The sequence below is a fragment of the Castor canadensis genome, chromosome X (genome assembly GCF_047511655.1).
Source record: "Castor canadensis chromosome X, mCasCan1.hap1v2, whole genome shotgun sequence".
Lineage (NCBI taxonomy): Eukaryota > Metazoa > Chordata > Mammalia > Rodentia > Castoridae > Castor > Castor canadensis.
In genome coordinates, this window is record NC_133405.1 from 30993501 (window position 1) to 31014740 (window position 21240).

A 21240-nucleotide genomic window follows, 5' to 3' on the forward strand; every position below is an offset into this window, starting at 1 on the left:
GCGCGAACGCAGTCCCCCACTACCACAAATTACAGACTTAGCAACTACTTTAAAGATCCTTTTGTGATACAGGATTTTCAGTATGCTGAGAAGACACTTACCATTTTAAGCCCATAAGCATTTAATGATTACAATTATTCTCCATTTTGTTTGTTTCAGTTGTGGAACTGTAGCTGGATATTAGGGGGTTTTTTATATAGAAATAGCAATCATTTGGGGGAGCAAAAGCACTGTTTTAGCAGAATAATAAACCTTTCCAACCCAAAAAATAAACATCTTTTGGCTATCTCCCCATATCGTTGAAAGGGAATTGGTTAAAATTAGCATTGCCCAGAACCCCCAATAAGACTCTTTTATTGGCACATATACAAGCTAATAAAGCCAAGCTCATGTTAATAACTAAGAGGGACACTAAGTAACAACAAAAACTATTACTTGAATTTAAGTGCAGTATTTGCTATTAGTAACTGCCAACATGAACTAAAATTCAAACACTAAAACCTCAGTCAGCATTTGATGTCTATCATTGATAGCAAGTTTACTGTTATATTGCTGATAGCACTTCTAATGTTAGACACTAGAAATTAATGTTAGAACTGCTTGTGGAAAGATTAAGAGGTGTGAAGAGAGGATGAGTGGATATTTGCAAAGTACAAGAGGGCTAGAGATAGAAACTTCTGATAAAATACATTTTATATAAAAAAATATAGACAATAGTGGATTAAATTCCTTTTTTCCAAAAGTATACAGGTCATTATTGGGACAACTAGCAAAACCTGAGTCATATGGAATATACAAAGAAGAGCATCCAGATCAACCCTCTTCTTTCTCAGAGGAGAAACAGAAGCATCAAGAAATGAAATTCCTAGGGCTGCTGGAGTGGCTCAAGTGGTAGAGCACCAACCTAGCAAGTGTGAGACCCTGAGTTCAGACCCCATTATCACCAAAAAATTAAAAAAAAAAAGAAATTAACTTCCTGAGTACATCATGATGTCCAGAAACAGAATTTGGAGCAGCACCCTAGCCTTCTCATCCCCAAGTTCTAGGCTACTTCTCTACACCACTTTCCATTTTCCAGAACAGATTTAGATATGAGAAAACACTTTTCTGCTTCCTGGTCAAATTCAGTATGTTTATTCATTTTGTAAGTAGGAACATCTGTCTAACACAGTTGATGCTCAAATAAAATGTGGTGATCAATAAATATTTGACATATTCATTAATTTGGAATGCCTTTCTTATCTCTTTTTTCAAAGAAGCTTTTTGATTTATTTACAAAACTGTAAGACCTGACATGTATTTTCTTAGACCTGTAAATGAAGTGTTGGCTACCAACGATGAAAGTAGATGACTTGTTTCACAGAGGGTAGGACATCCAAATGTTTAGGTGCCAAATAATAATGATCTCATTTTGATCAGCCTTGGAGTCTTTACTGAGGTTTTATTCTTTCAGATTTAAATATGGCTTATAGAACAGTTTGAGAATCAATTTAAAGTCAACTTACATGGCAAAATACTATCGCCAATTAAATATTCTTAAAGGAGAAGTGTATCAATAGAAACACAAGAAAGAACAAAAAATATAGCTATCAGAAGTTATTTGTCCCTATTTTTAAAAAATAATACTTTCATGGGCTCAAGGTGTAGCTCAGTGGTGGAGCACTTGCCATCGATCCCTAGCACGGCAAAATAAATCACTTTCTTATCATCTCAGAAAGAGAACATGATAGCATGTGAAAATCACAAGTTTTCAAAAGGACTACCAGATGAAACTTAAAGGGGTTAGTAGTCTATTTAAGATCCCAATCATCAGAGACTTTTTAGCTTGGGTATTTATTCCTTTATGAATTGTTGAAACATTCTTGAGGTTTACGACTTACTATTCAGCAAATTAAGACCAATAAAATACCAACTTTGACAAATTCAGAATTATTTCCCATGAAGAAATTACAGAACAGAGTTTGAAAAGATATCTGTTAAACTGTTGTAACATAGAGCTCAAATCCTTTGAAGTACAATGATCAATCAGATTTTTATGCATGATATAAAAATAGTATGTCATTTGATTGGAGGTCAGATTCTATCCTTCAATCTGCAGATATCAGTATGTGAAAATTAGAAAGCAATTGAAAATTAGTAAAACCAGTGTTTGTTATCATGGCAATCAAATTGTGATTCTGATGCATAAGAGGATGGATACAAACGCCTAGAAAGTCACCAACTATTGATTTTTAAAATATTGAAATGGATGAGACATAATTCCTTTGCCTGTGAAAAAGAAATTCAAGTCATAATTTTCAAAATGTCTTTCTAGAAATACTTAAAGATGAAAAACTCTAGAGAAATTCTCTCATATATGTACACATGAAAACATGTACAAAAATATTCATTGCAGCACTTCTGTAATGGAACACCTAAATGCCCATCATAAAAGAGTGGCTAAAATATTGTAATGTACTTATATAATTGAACACTATAGACTAGTGAAAATGCATTAATGATACATGTATCAATATAGATAAAACTCAATGTATTTTTAAAAGCAAGGTACAGAATAAGAGCTAACGCATGAATGTTTAGGTTTCTAAGCATCATATGTGTATAAATACATTTAATCCTTAAAACAACATTATGAGATAGGTACTACTGTGAATTCCCATTTTATAGATGAGAAAAAATGAGTCTCAAAAAGACTAAGTAATTTCCCCAAGGTCACACATATATTGCATATATTCCAGACCATCTTTGACTCCGATATTTGTGTTCTTATTCACTGAGCTATCTATTACTTACTGTACAATATCATTTATATAAAGCTTAGAAGATGAAGCTGGGCGCCAGTGGCTCACGCCTGTAATCCTAGCTACTCAGGAGGCAAAGATCAGGAGGATCACAGTTCAAAGCCAGCCCGGGCAAATAGTTCCCAAGACCTATCTCGAAAAAACCCGTGACAAGAAAGGACTGGTGGGTGGAGTGGCTCATGGTGTGCGCCCTGAGTTCAAACCCCAGTACCACAAAAAGAGCTTAGAGTAGGTAAAACAATATCATACACAGTTTATGAATAAATATATACGTGGAACTGTGATCCTCCTGATCTTTGCCTCCTGAGTAGCTAGAATTACAGGCGTGAGCCACTGGCATCCAGCTTCATATTCATGGAAATTAAGACATCAAATCCCTTAGTGTGGCTACTTCTGAGAAAGGCATGCAGAGGAAATGAATGGGGACAGGAAGCTTTGATTGTATCTCTAAAGTCTTGTTTCCTTAAAAAAAATCTATAAATATAGGAAACTTTCAGGGCCTTGTCCTTGCAGGCAGGTACTATACCATTTGAGCCTCACTCCCAAGCCCTTGTTTGCTTTAGTTATTTTTCAGGTAGGCTCTCTCATCTTCCTACCTACAGACTCCATCCTACAGACTCTATCCTAACTTCCACATAGCTGGAATCACAGACATGTAACACCATGCCTATTTTATTTGTTGAAATGGGATCTTGCTAACTTTTTCCCTGGGTGAGCCTTGAACGGCGAGACTTGAACTGCAATCCTCCCAATCTCTGCCTCCAAAATAGCTGAGATTATAGACATAGCCTCTGTGCCAGGAATCAGAAACTTTTAAAGTTTGATAATGCTGGGTGGTGAGTATATGGAGGATTATTATAATATTCTCGATATTATCTTATATGTAGGATACTCCATGATTTTAAAAACAGAAATTTTAAAAAGAATGAAAAGGTGCAAAATAAGGCCAAAATATTTGTCTTGGATCTCAAACATGATGAACAATTCAAATTGAAATTTTAGAATACTTATACAAATAATGCAAAATGAAGATTCTATGATATTCAGGCAATCTTTTTCATTTCGGTTGAAATGCACTAGAATATTTAATAAAAGCTCAATGATAGAGTCTAAAGAAAAAAATAGATTCTACAGATAAAAGTAATAAAAACTTCACAATAAAATATTAGCAGGCTGGCAGAGTGACTCAAGTGGTCGAGCACCTGCCTAGCAAACATGAGGCCCTGTGTTCAAACCCCAGTATTGCTAATATGTGTATATGTGTGTGTATATATCATTAGCATACTTTCATTTAAGCACCATATGTAAAGTCTCTTGAAAGACCAATTCAACACCAAAGTCCACACAACCATTTTGGAATTATTTAAATGAAATATTGTTGTTTTACATATTTCTATTACATTACTTTAAGAAAGTGGTAATCACTTTCTGTTCAGGAAAAAGAATTCTGAGACTAATCTTTCCTGAAGTATCCTAATAAACTACCAGGCTTTATAAGGTGCATAATTCTACTAAATAATAGAGCATTTGGTGCTACAACTAATAGTACATTTTAATTTAGATGTCAAACACATGATTTAGAGCAAGGAAGAAGAGAGACCATTCCACCTTCCTGTTTATAGACATTCAAGTAGATCTAAGATACAGTCGATTTTTCTTAATTTGTGGAAAGGGGGTTTTAAAACACTGTTGAGGCTGGGCGCTGGTGGCTCACACCTGTAATCCTAGCTACTCAGGAGACAGAGATCAGGAGGATCACGGTTCGAAACCAGCCCAGGGAAATAGTTCAAGAGACCCTATCTCAAAAAAAACCTTCCAAAAAAGGACTGGTGGAGTGACTCAAGATGTAGGCCTTGAGTTCAAGCCCCAGCATCGCAAAAAAACAAAAAACAAAAACACTGTTGAGGGGTTGGGGGGTGTAATTCAGTGATAGAGTGCTTGCCTGACATGCACAAGGTGTGCTGGGTTCCATCCCCAGCACCATAAAAGCAACCAAAAAAAAACCCCACCACAGCAACAAAAAACACTATTGACAGCAGAAAAAAACACCTTTATTCGTTTTTTGCCCTTAAAAAAGCAGAAAATCTCCCAAATAGAGCCAATGTCAATACATCTTTCCTCAGAAATACAGTCAAGAGAGCTCAGGATTTAAAGGGGTTTTTCAAACCCCTTTAAATTTTTTCTGCCTTCCTCTTAGTTACATATTTCAAAGAACATTTTCCTGTCCAGAATAATTATCCCCATTCTTTAACCTGGGAAATAGAGGAATTTTCCACTGCAAATGCTGCTTTCTAACTATTATGCCCATAAATTAAGTTTCTAAAGCATTGATTCACAATGATTTCCAAAGCAGTATTCACTCCACACTCTGAGGGTCAAACAACTTTTGGCACATCCTCGAATCCTGAAAGTAACATGGAGTTAATTACCACATTTATGAGACATTTGTTACCTCCTCTCTCTTCCTCAATGCGTGTGACCTCACCCCTTTGGTGTGGAAGATCTGAGAAAAGAAGGTGAGAAGGAAAAAAAATCAAGAAATAATACCTTCATTTTCTATGTCCTAACAAGGAGCTCTAATGTATATAATGCTGCATTTGTCTTTAAAACCGCCCTGCAAATTGTATGTGGGAACTAAAAGGAAAGACTGGAGCAATCATTTAACCTTTCAGTTTTATTATATATTAATTGGAAATAACAATACATGCTTGAGAGCTATTGTTCTTTGAAGATAGATTTGATAGTAAATATAAAACATGAATACATTCTTCTTTTAAAAAATCAGAATATTAAAAGGATGAAGCTGAAGTCTTTGCCTTAGTCAGGGTTCTCCAGAGAAAAAGAGCCAATGTAGTGTGGGTGCGTGTGTTTGTTCCTTTTTTAATTTATTATAAGAAATTGGTTACATGGTCAGGGAGGCTGAGAAATCCCAGGATCTGGTCAGCAAGATGGAAACCCAGGAATCCAATAATACAAACCTCCGGATCCAAAAGCAGCCAGTATTTCCAATTTGTATACAAAACTAGAAAAAGAACATGTCTTAGCTCAAGCAGTTAGGTAGGAGATGATTCCTCCTACTATTGGGATTGTCAGCCTTTTGTTGTTGTTGTTCTATTTAGCCCTTCGACAGACTGATGTGGCCACCCATATTAGGGAAGTGGGTTAGTAAAATTTTTCATCACTGTGACAAACACCTGAAAGAAACCACTTAAAGGAGGAAAAATTTATTTTGGCTCACAGTTTCAGAGGTTTCAGTCCATGATTAGCTGGCTCTGTTGTTTCTGTGCCACGGTGAGGCAGAGACATCACCACCGAAGGACATGGAGGTTCACACTTGCTCAGTTTATGGTGACCAAAAAGTAAAGAGTGAGAGACAGGAAGGGCTGGGGACAAGATGCAGACGCCCCCCCAAAACACATTCCCAGTGACCTACTTCCTCCAGCTAGACTCCACCCACTAAAGTTTCCATTACCTCCAAAATAGCACCACCAGCTGGGGACCAAGATTCAACTGAGCCTGTGGGGGACAATTCATATTCAAACTGTAACAGAGGGGTAATCTGCTTCATTCAGTCTATCAATTCACATGTTAATCTCATCCAAAACATCTTCACAGACACCGAGAATGATGTTTTATCAAATATCTGGGTATTCTTTGGCCCAGCCAAGTTGACACACAAATTTAACCACCACAATCCTCTTTGGCCACCACCCCAACCTGCTCCCTTCCCTTCTTCATAAAGGTAACCATTTTGAGTTTGATGCGCATCCTTCCAGATAAATCTTTAAAATACTTTAAACTAAATAGATACAGGAAATACATAGTATGGTATTGCAGCATTTAACATAAATGGCATCCTATCATACATATGGTTTTGTAACTTGGGCTTTTTATTCAACATTATGTTTTCAAGATTTATCCCTGGACTGGGGGTGTAACTCAGTGGTAGAGTGCTTGCCTATCATACGTTAGGACCTGGGTTCAATACCCAGCACAGCAAAAAAAACCAAAAAAACAATTAACCTTGTTGCCTGCTGTGGTGGTGCACATCTATAATCTCAGCACTTGGGAGACCAAAGCAAGAGGATCACAAGTTCCAGGCCAGCCTGAGCTATGCAGTGAGACCCTGTCTCAAAAAAACAAAGGAATCCGGGTGCTGGTGGCTCACATCTATAATCCTAGCTACTCAGGAGGCAGAGATCTGTAGAATAGCAGCTCAAAGCCAGCCCAGGCACATAGTTCTCGAAAACCTATCTCAAAAAAACTCGTCACATAAAGGGGCTGGTGTAATGGCTCAAGTTGTAGGCCCTGAGTTCAAACCCCAATACCGCAAAAAAAAAAAAAGGAAAAATATTAACCCCATTGATACACATGATAATTCAACAATTTTATGTACATTATAATATTCCATTGTACAAATAGGCTAAACTTTAATCATTTCTCTATTAATAGCTATAGAAGTTGTTCCTTATTTGTCACTATATTAATTCTTGCAGTCTTATATCAGCATCTTTGTGCATACATGGGTGTGTTTATGCAATATATGTAATTCTTTTTTTTTTCTTTTGGATGTTGGGTATTGAACCCAACAGAGAGCCTCTGCTCTTTTCCACCTAGCTCCACATCCACCTCCCATGTAATTCTTTTGATAGAAGAGAACTAGCTTAATGAAACTGGATGCAGAGTTTTAAGTTAATCTTTTTGGTTTGTGTGTAAAGCTATAAATACTTGCCTTTTTTAGGTGCTGGGGACAGAACCCAGGGCCTTGTGCTTGTACCTCTGAGCTATACCTCCAGCCCCTGTGCATTATTAATGTCTTTATTGTGGTCAAGTTTACATGTTTTTCAGACATCCTTTCTGACGTCTCGGGTTTCTATCTCTCTCTCTCTCTCTCTGTTCTTTCCCTCTCTGGTGGTACTAGGGTTTGAACTCAGGGCTTCACGCTTGCTAGGCAGGCACTCTACCACTTGAGCCACTCTGCCAGCCTTTTTGCTTCTCTTAGTAGTATGTTTTTTTCATTTCTTGCCCTATTGGGGAGCAGTTCAAAGAAGAAAGTCTTGCTGTTATCTAGTGCCTTCTTCATTCCATTGTCATATATTTTTCCTAACAAAATTATTTTGCTTGCATTTTTCAAGTGCTGACAAAACATAAAAAAACAGTAAATTTGTCACCTGTGAGCAGTCCTCTGTACTTTTCCTTAATATAATTTGAATCTTTATCAAAGATCTTATCCAGTTCTGTAGGCATTTTTATTTTCAAAAAGTGGCTAAGACAACAAATTTCAGGAGTCATTCATTCACTCATTTATTCATCTATCCAGTCAATACAGATTTTTGTGGTGCTAGGAATTGAATCCCAGGCCTTACACATGCTAGGCAAGCACTCTACCACTGAGCTATATCCCCAGGCCACAACACACACTTTTACAATGCCTACAAGTTTAAGTTCTGGAGAAAAAAGATGTGTGCGGGGCTGAGGTAGAGTACTTGTATGGCATGCTCTTGAAACCCCCTGTTTGATTGCTAGCACTACAAAGATAAAAAATGTGTATGTGACTTTGACATGATTCTTTTTCTCAAGGAAATTCACAGTAGGAGGAGACCTACCGAGAAATTGACAAAAATTACAATATAGTGTGAGGAATGCTGTGCCTGAATGAAAGCATAGTATAGCAGTTTCAATAGGTCCTTGGGCCTGGCACTAAGGTTCCACATCCCAGTTTTGTCACTTATTAGCTGCCACTGTAAGAGTCTACCTTACACAGTTGTTATGAGAATTGAGTTACTCGTGTGAGTTATCAATAGCTATTATGATAATGATGGTGGTGGTGGTGATGATGATGATGATGATGAAAGAAATAAGAAGTAGTCGCTATGGCAGCACAGAAGAGGGACACCTGATACAGAAAGAGAGGGAGCCAGAGAAGTATTTTTACAGACTGAGTCTTCAACCAAGACTTCCTTAACCAAGGAAGAGAACAATAAGTGTTTGAGAATCTAGCATGGACAACGATACAATGACATGAGGAGCACAGCATGAATTGAAGAGATATAAGAAGTTTGGTACCACTGAAATATAAAGAGCAAGGGTGGGGGCTAGTGGAGGGACATTAGGCAGGGGTTAATCATGGATGACTCCTAATTATTGCTAAAGACATTGAAATTTATTATGAGAGCAATGGGAATCCACAAAGGTTTATTATAGCAAGGGGTTAACATTAGCAGATGATTTTAGTGGAAGTGTGGAGTATGGACAAGGGGGCAAGACCTGTTGGGGAAATGTGTTAAGAGGATGTGATAATAGGTTAGAGGAGAAATAACAAGGCCCTGAACTAAAGCCATGACAGTGTAGATGGAAAAGTGGGACAGAGCCAAGAGATAGTCAGTAATTTTGGTAAGTACAACTTGGAAGCTATTTGGATAAATGGATAAGTGGGAAGTTTGAGTCCCTATTTCTGCCATTCACCTGGATAGGAAATATATGAGATACAGTTTGTAGAGAGAAAATGTTCTTGTCTCACTTTTTTTTTTTTTTTTTTGCAGTGCTAAGATTTAAACTCAGGGCTTCATGCTTGCTAGGGAGGAACCTACCACTTGAACTACTCCACCAGCCCTTTTTTGTGATGGGTTTTTCCCACCAGCCCTTTTTTGTGATGGGTTTTTGAGATAGGTTCTTAAGAACTATTTGCTTGGGCTGGCTTTGAACCACAATCCTCCTAAGTAGCTAGGATTACAGGCGCAAGCCACCCATGCCTGTCTCTGTCTTACTTTTAAGTATTGGCAAAATCAAACCCAAGTTCCTTAGCATAGCATTGAAGGTCCTTCATAGTCTGGGTCCAAATTATGTTTCCAAATTTGTCTAAAATTCACCTTCAGGGACGAGGGGAAAAAGAATGATGGAGGGGGTGAATTCAACTATAATATATTGTAAGAACTTGTGTAAATGTTACACTATACTCCCAGTACAACAATAATAAATAAATAAATAATAAAATTCATCTTCAAAGTATAGCTTTTCCCATGTCAAATTACTAAAAGCTACCCTTTCAGACTGTGTGCATGTTTTCCTAAACTCCTGCCTCCTTCATGTATTTGGATGTCAGGAGCATGCCAGAGTAGCAGGGGAAACATACATAGGAACAAGTAATGAGAAAGTGCAATGAATATGTGTGCATGTCTATACGTATATATACACATTATATACATATACATACATTTATATGTACCACAAGTAATAAAGAGATGAATTTTAGCTGTATGATTTTTAAAAATGGCTCCCAGTAAATTATTTGTCTCTGTGTCCATGCCCCTTTGCAATGTGATTCTTCTGCTCTTCCTATTAAAAAGGTAGAGTTTTGTTTCTCCACCCCTTGAAGCTTGGGTAACCATGTAACTTTAACCAACAAAATGAAGCAGATGTGACATTTTGAGATTTCTGAGCCCAGGAAACTCTTAGGAGAACGAGCAACTTCTGCCTTTGCCCTTGGAATCCAACTGCCCTATAAAGAAGTCCAGGGTATCCTCCTGGAAAGAGGCCATGTAGAGAGACAGGTCCAACTGTGACAGTGTCTCAGCTAAGCCTGGCTACCAGATGACCCACTAGCAGACTGGAGCTGGATCACATGAGTGATGCAGGCAAGATGAACAGAACTGCCCACCCAATTCACAGAAACAATAAGGCAAGTTGTTTCAAACCACTCAGTTTTGGGGAAGTTTGTTAAGCAGCAATGGGTAAGGGAGACAAGCTGGCAATGGAAAGGTATATCGGTAATGGAAGATAATGGAAGGTAATGGAAGAAAAGAGCTTTCTAGGGAAAGGTGCAGAGAAGTGAAAGTGTACAGCCACTCTCAGGAATGGCAAGTGGGGGTACTGTGTGGTTAAAGGAAAAACAGAAGGTACACAGCTGATGAAAGGGTAAGCTGGGTCTAAAGCTGGAAGAGAAAAAGTACTGCTTTTAGATGTAATTTAACCATGAGTTTTGGCTATATGGCATCTCAAAGCACTGTACAAAAATTGTGTTTTTCCTGTTATTCCTCCTTTCATTTGTGAACTGTTTCCTCCCAAACTTCCTCAAAAGGAATGATTATCTGGTTTCCTTCAATGCCATCATACAGAGATCACTAAAAAGCACTTTCAGAATTTAGTTGCCTGTCCAGTGGTAAGTTAGTATTGGCTTTTTTTTTTTTCTGTGTTCTTTGCTGTTCATTTATTAAACAAGCAAACATTTAGTGAATTCCTAGAACATGCCACCCACTTGGGATTCATAAAAGTAAACCACAAGTTCTTACCTTCCTGATGTTTATAGTCTACCTGATGAGAATTATAGACAGTAGCAAATTACAATACAGCATGGTTAGTCCCAGAGGGAAAGGAGTGATTTTCAAGTGAATATTACTATATAAAACAATATGTATTTTTATAGAGAACTTCCATCAAGATCCTTTATTGGGGCTTGACATGATGAGGTACATCTGTAATCCCAGCACTCAGGCTTGAGGCAGGAAGATGGTGAGTTCAAGGCCAGCCTAGGCCACATAGTGAAAACTTGTCTCAAAAAACCCCACTCCCCACACAAAAAGATCCTTCATTTGTTTCTGAAATAAACTCTGGCTTTGTTTATTTTGGGGGTGGGATTAGAGTTTAAACACAAGGCTTCAAGCTTGTAAGGCAGGCACTCTACCCTTTGAGCCACACCGCTAGTCCATTTTGCTCTGGTTATTTTGGAGATGGAGTTTCATGAACTATTTGTCCTAGCTGGCCTCGAACCTCAATCCTCCCAAACTCAGCCTTTCAAGTAGCTAGGATTATAGGCATGAGCCACTGGTGCCTGACAAACTCTGGGTTTTTAATTGGCCATGAAACTGTGATTGATTTGATACCCCCAGCTTTGGTTAGAGACCACCTGGAATACTTGAATATTAATGTATACTTTGCTCCAAAAAATCTAAATTCACATGGTTAGGCAGCCTTTTCAGCTCCTATAAAATACTTTTCTTTTTATAGCCTAAGACCAGTTCTATTCTATATATTTTTCACTTTGTGTATAATTTCTCAGCCAGAGGTCTTGAAATCCGTTCTATGCTAACAACTGGCAGCTTCTAAATCTAGAGTTTCTCATTGATTATTTCCCCCCTTTTCTTTAAGTAATATTTTCTTAAATTCCTTCCACCCAATCTTTTTCTGGCTCATTAGAAATCACAATATAAGTCAGGGGGAATAGCTCAGTGTTAGAGTGAATATTTAGCATTCCCAAGGCCCTGGGTTTACTCCCCAATACACACACACACACACACACACACACACATGTACAATCCAGTATAGTCCTTTTAAATTGTGTGTGTGTGTGTGTGTACTGAGGAGTGAACCCAGGGCTAAGCACAAGCTCTACCACTAAGCTATACCCCTAGCACCACCCTTTAATTTTTTGATAGTGTACTTGACTGACAGTTCCATTTTGCCCACATCTTTGTAAGCCCCTAGGAGAACAGTCCTCCTACCCCCCACTGTATATTTCTACAATTTGGTAATTTTTGTTACTGGCAGTACTAGGGATCGAACTTGAGGCAAGATTGCTACCACTTGAGCCATGTCCCCAGTCATGTTCTTATTTTTTTTTAATACGGAATTTTGCTGGGTGTGGGAGCCACTTGAGCAATGTCCCCCAGCTCCCTAATTTGGCAATCCTACTCCTGTGTCTGCTAGGTTATTAGCTCCCTCCTATTCTATGATGGTACTTAGAGCTCTAAGAGCCTCTGGGAAATTATTTTCATTCTTGTTTGAATAAGATCCCTGAAGCCTTTATGGTATGGAAAATATCATCCTGTTGAGCCTTCAGTATGTTGTTTAACAGAATACTGTTATTTGCAGAAATATCTATATAATAGTTGAACTTCCAGTATATGTATTATTCATTACTCAGCCTCACCTAGTCTTGCATGTTATACCAATAAGATACTAACCAGAGATTTGACTTTGACCTGGAATTTTCTTCAGTTCTATTTTAAGGTGTTAGTTTGATTCTACTTGAATTACCTATTATTGACTCACAGAGAATAATTTAATTAGAGAAGGTTTTAATACTTAAAAAGATGGGATGAGTGGGTGTTTACTCTTTTGCTCTCTCAGAATAATAATCTAAAAAAGAATATCAAAAACTATAAGTCATATTTCTCCTCACATTAGTCCTATCTGCTGCTCCATTTTTTGTTTCAACTATATGTTCAAAACCTAGACTTAATATTTCTTTATCTCCAAAATAAGTCTGTCTCTTACAACATTTTGCTGTTACTCAATCCTCTTCAGGTAAAGATTTCACCTTTATAAGATTTATTCATTTCCAAAATATTTTTTTAATTTTCTTTTTTGAGACAGAGTCTCGCTATGTAGCCCAGACTGACCTCAAATTTGTGATCTTCCTGCCTCCACCTCCTAAGTCCTTGGATTACAGTACTGTGCCACCATGCCCAGCTTTGTAACAAAATTCAAACAAGTCATTTTGCAGTGATGGCACCTAAGTTAAGGCAAATTTCTGTCCAAATATCACATGGTTTCCCCACCCATATGTGCAAAAATACAGTTCTATAATAAAACAATTAAACAGGCATGAAGAAGTATGGTTGCCTTTAAAGTTCATGTCTTAGACTGATTTTGAAAAGAAATAGGGCTAGCTGGGTATGGTGGTGCATACCTGTAATCCCAGCACTCAGGAGGCTGAGAAAAGAAGATCACAAGTTTGAGGCCAACCTGGGCTGGGTTTTGTAGTGAGTTTTAAGGCAAGCCTGGGCTACATAGTGAGAGCTCATCTGAAAAAAAGAGAGAGAGAGAGAGAGAGGGAGAGAGGAAGAAGGAAGGAAGGAAGGAAAGAAAAGATTCATGTATCAAAATTATCACACATTGCTGGGCGCCTTTGGTGGCTCATGCCTGTAATCCTAGCTGTTCAGAAGGCAGAGATCAGGAGGATAGTGATTCAAAGCCAGCCTAGGGCAAATAGTTCACAAGACCCTATCTCGATAAAACTCATTAAAAAAAAAAAAGGGCTTCCAGAGTGGTTTAAGTGGTAAGAGCATCTGCCTAGCAAGTGTGAGGCCCCGAGTTCAAGCTCCCGTACCGCCAATACATATATATCTATATATCTATATATCGAAGTTCATTAGGAAATATGACTGAAGTTGCTTTTCTTTTTTGGCAGCACTGGGATTTGACCTCAGGTCCTCACTCCAGGCAGGCACTCTACAGTTTGAGCCACTCCACCAGCACTCAAGTTGTTTTTCTTGTAACCTGGAGGGATACTACTGTTTCTTCTCTCAAATGGCAAAAGCACTTTGTGGGCAGACTGCCTGGGTTAGAGGTCAAAATGGTTCTCTTCTTAGGTGGCTTTGTTGCTCTAGGTTTCACCTTCAGAGAGACTTGGATGTTGTCACAACATCTTGCTCATGCCTCCCCACTTGTTTTCTGCTTAGTAAATCCCAGCCCCTTTCCTTTCCCAACTCAACAACTCAATATTCTTATTTCAGCATCACTTTTCTTTCCCTGCTGTGGAGCTTTCTAAAGAATTTCACCTGCTGTGTGTTACCACAAAATGGGGAGAGGGAAGAGGAGTGAAAGGAGAAAAATAACTATACAAAACAAGAAATTACGAAGAATTCTTCAAAGCAAAGAAGGACTTTCTTTAGCATCCAGGAGGCCCTGGGTTCCATCCCCAGCACTACAAAAATAAAAATTAATTAATCAATTAGTTTAAAAGAGAAAGACTTCCTTTAAGGTTTCAATGAGGCTATTTTACTGATCTTTCATAATCTTTAGGTTGCTGTCACAGAGAAGACAGGGGACTCAATTGAAGTCAAAAAATTGAGAAATGAAGGGAAATATCCATCTGGAAAACTATACTCCCCCAAAAGAAAGACATTAAGAACCTTAAAGCCCAAAAGATTAGTGGTCCTCACCACTACTATGGGCTGCATTCTATTTTAAAGGTGGCTGGTATCAGTGGTTAGAATGTAGTAGTAACTTGAGAACAAGGAAAATCTACCTGAGCTGTGTTATTTTCGTATACCTATTAAACAGTGAGTAGAGGAGGCAAGTCTGAGAAGCTCACCACAGTGTGTAATTATGCCCTTTGAAAGAGCCATTCATCCATGGATCTCAAAGTGCATTACCAGCTTTAATTATTTTTTCATAACACCTCTGTGAGACTATTATTGCCAACAGACCAATGAAGAAACTGAGACAGAAAGGTTACTAGGCGCCTTCAATCACCATGAATCACCTTCTCAGTTGCTCCCATTCCCAATTTGTCATTGGATTTAATGGACCATTTCTAAATGAAGAAGGGCTGCTTGAGCTGTACTTTGAATGAATTCTGGCTTCTATTTTGTTGTTGTTGTTACTTGGAACCAAGGGAGGCTTGGTTTCTAAGTTGGAATGCTGTTTAAAGAGTTTTTCAATGGAATGCGTATGGAAACACTAAACTATTCAAGACACAGGATAGCACACATATGTAATCCTAATAGTGTAATAGCCCAATTGGTTCCTTTTGTCTTTCATCCTAACTTTTATAGAAAACAAAACAATATAACAAATGTAACATACACAATAATAAAGAATCTAAGCCCGGTGCCGGTGGCTCACATCTGTAATCCTAGTGACTCAGGAGGCAGGATCACAGTTTGAAGCAAATGGCAAATAGTTTGCGAGACCCTATCTCGAAAAACCTATCACAAAAAAGGGCTGGTGGAGTTATTCAAGGGGAAGGCCCTGAGTTCAAACCCCAGTACTGCAAAAAACAAAAAATCTAGAACATCCTCAGATCCTTTAGCTTTGGTGGCATTACTTTCATGAGACTTACTCTATTATTGGGCAACACTGTCATTTGTCCTTCTATGTTCCTGTTGTGATGGTAGTCTATACCACCAAATCTGGCAATGTATTATGACATGTTTACATTCTTTTGATCCTTTGATTTTTTTTTCTGAACTGGGAATGGGACCCAGGGCTTTGTGTATGGTAAGCAAGTGCTCTACCACTGTGCTACACCCCCAACCCCCTGAGTCTTACTTTCTTATATTCTACCTCCCAGAATTTCTGAGTACACAGCGAGCACTTAATACACAGTTTGATTTGATGGGATTAAGAGACTAACAATGGTAGAGGCTAACAATGACATGAAACAAGTTTTCATTAAACTCATTAGACAAGGTGGCTTAATTTCAATATACATTTCAAATAAAAAGGAACCTATGTGAGACCTGTTTAATTCATTCAGCCCCAGCAAAAGCTTAGAAGAGATGATGGTTGCCCAGTGAATGAATAGTCTTTCCCTTATCCCTCAACATACCTCACAAAATCTGCTTTCGAAAATAACTTACTAGCTTCCTTCTCAGAAATTCAAAACCCATCATATGATCTTGAATTTCTCCGATCTGTGAGGAGAGAGATTAAATGTGTACCCAAGGGGAACTAGTGCACACAAAGAGCCTTGAGGGCCGAGGATGTAGCTCAGTGGTAGAATGCTTGCTTAGCATGCCCAAGATCCTGGGTACAATAACCCGTCCTGCAAAAAAAAAAAAAGCCTTGATGATTCTCAATAAATGCATTGGATCTCTCATTCAAAACTTCCATTTTAAAAGTTAGGCACAGTTGTGTACATCTGTAATCTCAGCTACTGAGAGGCTGAGGTAGGAAAATCAGGAGTTTGAAGCCAACCTGGGCTATGTAGGTAATATAATGGCACCCTGTCTCACCCTACCTCCCCAAAATAACCAAAACAAATGATGTTTAGTTTATCAGATGCTCCAGACTTTCTGAGCTCTGCTTTATTTTTCTCCCAGCCAGAACTCTCTTTTTCTGCCTCCTCCACTACTTTAAGGTTCCCTCCTCCAGAAAATTTTTCCAGTCCTCCCCCAGACAATTTGAATTAGATGTAACCACTATTACCCCTCAACATTCCATGACAGCATGGTCTAGGACAGAGCCTGCTGGCACATAGTACATGTTTGATGTTTTTTTTTTTTAAAGAATGACCCCAGCATAACTAAAAAGAGAGAAAAAAAATGAGCCAGGTGGTATTCCAACACTCGGGAGGCTGATGCAGGACCATGATGAGTTCAAGGCCAGCCTAGACTACATAGTGAGCCCATGTTTTAAAAAAAAGGAAATCTGTAGAATATCAGTAGTGATTCCAAGTTGTGGAGCACTTTTTTTTGCAGTGTTGGGGACCAAATGCTTGCACATACTATACGAGCACTCTACTACGGGGGTACATCCCCAGCACCCTGCACAGCTTTCACCTGGAGAGGTCTTCCCACACATATATTTATTCATTTGCTCATTCATTCTTTCACTCCTACATCTATATACTGAACAAAAATTAACCCAGTACCTACTAAAGGACTAGGCAGTGTGCCAATCATTGGGAGCATATTAACTAGGAAGACATGTTTCCTGACTTCTAGGGTGTGCCTTGGCAATATAGTGAAAAGTTCTGTTTCCCATTTCCATTTTTTTTTTTTGGTGGAGCTGGGGCTTGAACCCAGTATCCTTTTTTAAATTTTTATTTATTCTTCACATGTGCATACATTGTTTGGGTCATTTCTCCCCCTGCCCCCTACTCCCACCTTCTCCCCTCCCCCTCACTTCCTATCTCTAATTTTGTTGAAGAGAAGACATAAGCATAATAAGAAAGACAAAGCATTTTTGCTAGTTAATTGTAGCTATACAGAGAGATTCCTAGCATTGCTTCCATGTACAAATGTGTTACAACCCAAGTTGATTCATCTCTAACTGATCTTTACACTGGTTCCTGATCCCCTTCTCATATTGACCTCTGTTGCTTTAAGGTTTCTGTATTAGTTCCTCTGGAGGGGGGAACATCAAACGCTTTCATGTTTTGGGTTTTCTACCTATTCCTATATCTCCCATATGTGCTCTCCCCTTGTCATGTGATCCAAGTCCAACAACATTGCTGTATTTGCCCTAGATCTAAAGTCCGCATATGAGGGAGAACATACAATTTTTGATCTTCTGAGCCTGGCTGACAGCTCAGAATGATGTTCTCCAGTTCCACCCATTTACTTGCAAATGATAAGATTTCATTCTTCTTCATGGCTGAGTAAAATTCCATTGTGTACAAGTACCACATTTTCTTGATCCATTCATCAGTAGTGGGGCATCTTGGCTGTTTCCATAACTTGGCTATTGTGAATAGCGCTACAATAAACATGGGTGTGCAGGTGCCTTTGGAGTAACCGGTGTGGAATTCCTTTGGGTATATCCCCAGGAATGGGATTGCTGGATCATATGGCAGGTCTATGTTTAGATTTTTAAGAAGTCTCCAAATTTTTTTCCAGAGTGGTTGCACTAGCTTGCATTCCCACCAGCAGTGTACAAGGGTTGAACCCAGTATCTTGAGTGTATTAAGTAAGTAAGCACTCTACCACTGAGATATTTGCCCCAGCCCCCATTTCCAAATCCTTGCAATTAGAAATGTAGTTATAAATTTTGTTTCTTTAGAATTAGTTTAATTATTAAATTCTAGTTGATTAGATAGGCTAAGGAACTCATATGCCTATTTATCATTAATAATTTGGTTTTGTGGTTTGGTATCACATAGCCAGCCAGGTCTTACCATCCAAAACAGACCCTGGATTTGAACGCATACAAGTCAGATGATGAAGCAGTCAATTAAGCTAGTTCATGCCAAAAAAAAAATTGCTAGAAACAGCCTCACTGCCTATAAGAACAGCTTGACTGGTGATTCACCATATGATTTAGGTGAGTCACATAACCTCTATGTCTGGGGTTCCTCAGCTGTATATTTCAGAGATGGTAGGAATATAATGAAGGAGAGATGTAACGGTATAGTGCAAGAGTACCAAACTGGAAGTGAGGATTCTCATCATGGCTTTGCTTCTACTTATCTGTCTGATCTCAGGCAAGTCACCTAACTTTTCTGTATTTCATTGCTTTGCAGAATTATAATAAACTGCCCAATTCAGAGGGATGTCATGAGAGAAAGTATGTAAAGTGCTTTGAAAATTAGTTTCAGGGCTGGTGGAGTAGCTCAAGTACCTGCCTAGCAAGTGTGATGCCCTGAGTTCAAATCTCAATCCCACCAAAAAAAAGAAAATTAGTTTCAGAGATGTTAAGTTGACCTATCATGTTTTATATATTCTCATTACTACATATTAGAAAACAGCATTGAATCGAGTGCCCACAAGTACATCTTTTTGAGGGCCACTATTTTTTCTGCAGTGCTGGGGATCAAACTTATGGTCTTCCACAAATTAGGCAAGTGCTCTACCACTGAGTTTCACCCCCAGCCTCTCTTTGAAGGCCACTTGAATGGCATGATTTAAGAACATAATTTCCAGGCTGGCAGAGTGGCTTAGCAAGTGCAAGGCCCTGAATTCAAACCCCAGTGCCACAAAAAATAAATTTAAAAAAAGAACATAATTTTCACAACTGTACACAGCAATAGTTTTTCCAATTACCCAGGTGCCAGTGTCCATATATTTCTGATTTAAACACAAAGAGTAACATGTAGAGAGTGGAAAGCAAAAAGATAAAGTATTAAATGGTTTTGAGAGCTATGGTCATGACTGAGAAACTGTATAAATGAATTTAATCACCCTCCATCCCTGATTAATCAGACACTGGTCCACAACTGTTTCATTTTGTGTGAAACTAACCTGTAATTAGTTCAATAAACTCTAATTAGAAGAATAATTTCTCAGGCATATGTAGAAGGTTTATACATTTTGAATCGCTTTCATGTATATTTTCTCATATGATCATCACAACAATCCTATAAGGCAGGTAGAACAGGAATTGTTATCCCCATGTACTAATAATTTTATTATGCTTCATTTAATATAACTGAATATTGATTTATAACTCATATTCAGTATTCGTCTTTTCATCTAATTCATATAGATCATATAAAATATATCTGAAAAGTTTATAACAGAAAACTAAGAAAGGTAGAAGTACAACAGAGTACATTCGTTTTATTAATCAGATAAAAAAAAACTAGTGTAAAGGAAAACAGGTTTTTCCAGATGAGTTAGGTCATTCTCTTTACTTAATGATTAACACAGGTCTTTGTTAAATTTCTACTAAGAACTTCATGTATAATGTTTATTTAATGAAAAATAAAACAATTTTAGCACATTTTTCTCTATTTCAAAAGATTGATTTTATGGGGGGAGATATGGAGTCCTTTGTTTTTAATACTAGTTCCTCTGAAATGTCAGTTAAGTGTTTGTGAATGCACTCACGTGTTTTCTTCCCCCCCCCCAATAAAATCGCAGTAATCTGGCAGAAGCAGAGCCAAATCTCTGCCAAACAAATTCCAGTATTTAATGAGAAAATACATTTTTGATGACTTAGCCAAAAACGCAAAGCCCCTGATATAAGCTAATGGAATTAAAAAGAAATCCCTAGTACCTAGTAACAGAATAAAGCTAAAGAAACACAACACAAGCACTTAAAGAAAAACTGTCAAATAAAAGTTTATGCAACAAATAGACTTCTGTAATTTGGCATGCAAAATATAAATTGGGGCTGAAAGTGTAGCTCAGTGGTAAAGCACTTGCTCAACATGAGTCTCTAGGTTTGATCCCCTAGCACCACCAAAAAAATGTCTGTACACGCACACACACAAATATTCGGACAGTAAAGATAATTGAAATAAGAATTTGATTTTGAAGGAAGAACACTGTTTCAATACAGATTATCTCAAATGATGATATCCTAGTCTCTCTTTGCAAATATAAATTCTTCTGGGAAAAGAGGAGGAAAAAATAACAATTTGATTTATCTTGGGTTCTTATTCTCTTTGTTTCAACCAGTAGTCTTCCAATATTTATTCATAAGCATAAAGTTAAAAAATAGGCCCATACAAAAGATTTTTATGCTGTTGTCATTAATTATGGTGCATATAGTGTCTTGGAAATCGCAGTTAAATTAACCAGTAAGAGTTTTGTAAGAACTCTAAGCAGACCAATACAAAGCCAAATGCCTAGGTTTATGCAAGTATCTGTTATAAATAAATCAGTGGTTTTGGGGGAAAGAAAACTAAATATCCTGGCTATCATCTAGCCTCACCAACCCTAAGATTTTTAATTTGGTCAATAGAGACTAATATAGACTTGTAAGTGTGGATTTATAAAACTCTGAAGCTCAATAGATGCCTAAGACCTCTACTTTACTGTCTTCTTTGGTTCTTTTTTTTGAGATTTTATATTTTTTATATATATTTTAAACATTTGATTTTTGTCATTTTTTAATATATTTATTCTTTGGTTCTTTTGTGCCAGATACTTTAAAAATTTCAAAACTAAAAAAAAAATTCAGAACTGTTAATTATTATGAATTAGAGAGGCTGACTCCTTCCAACTCTGAAATTCTCTCCTTCCAAATTAACGGCTCACATTTCACTGAA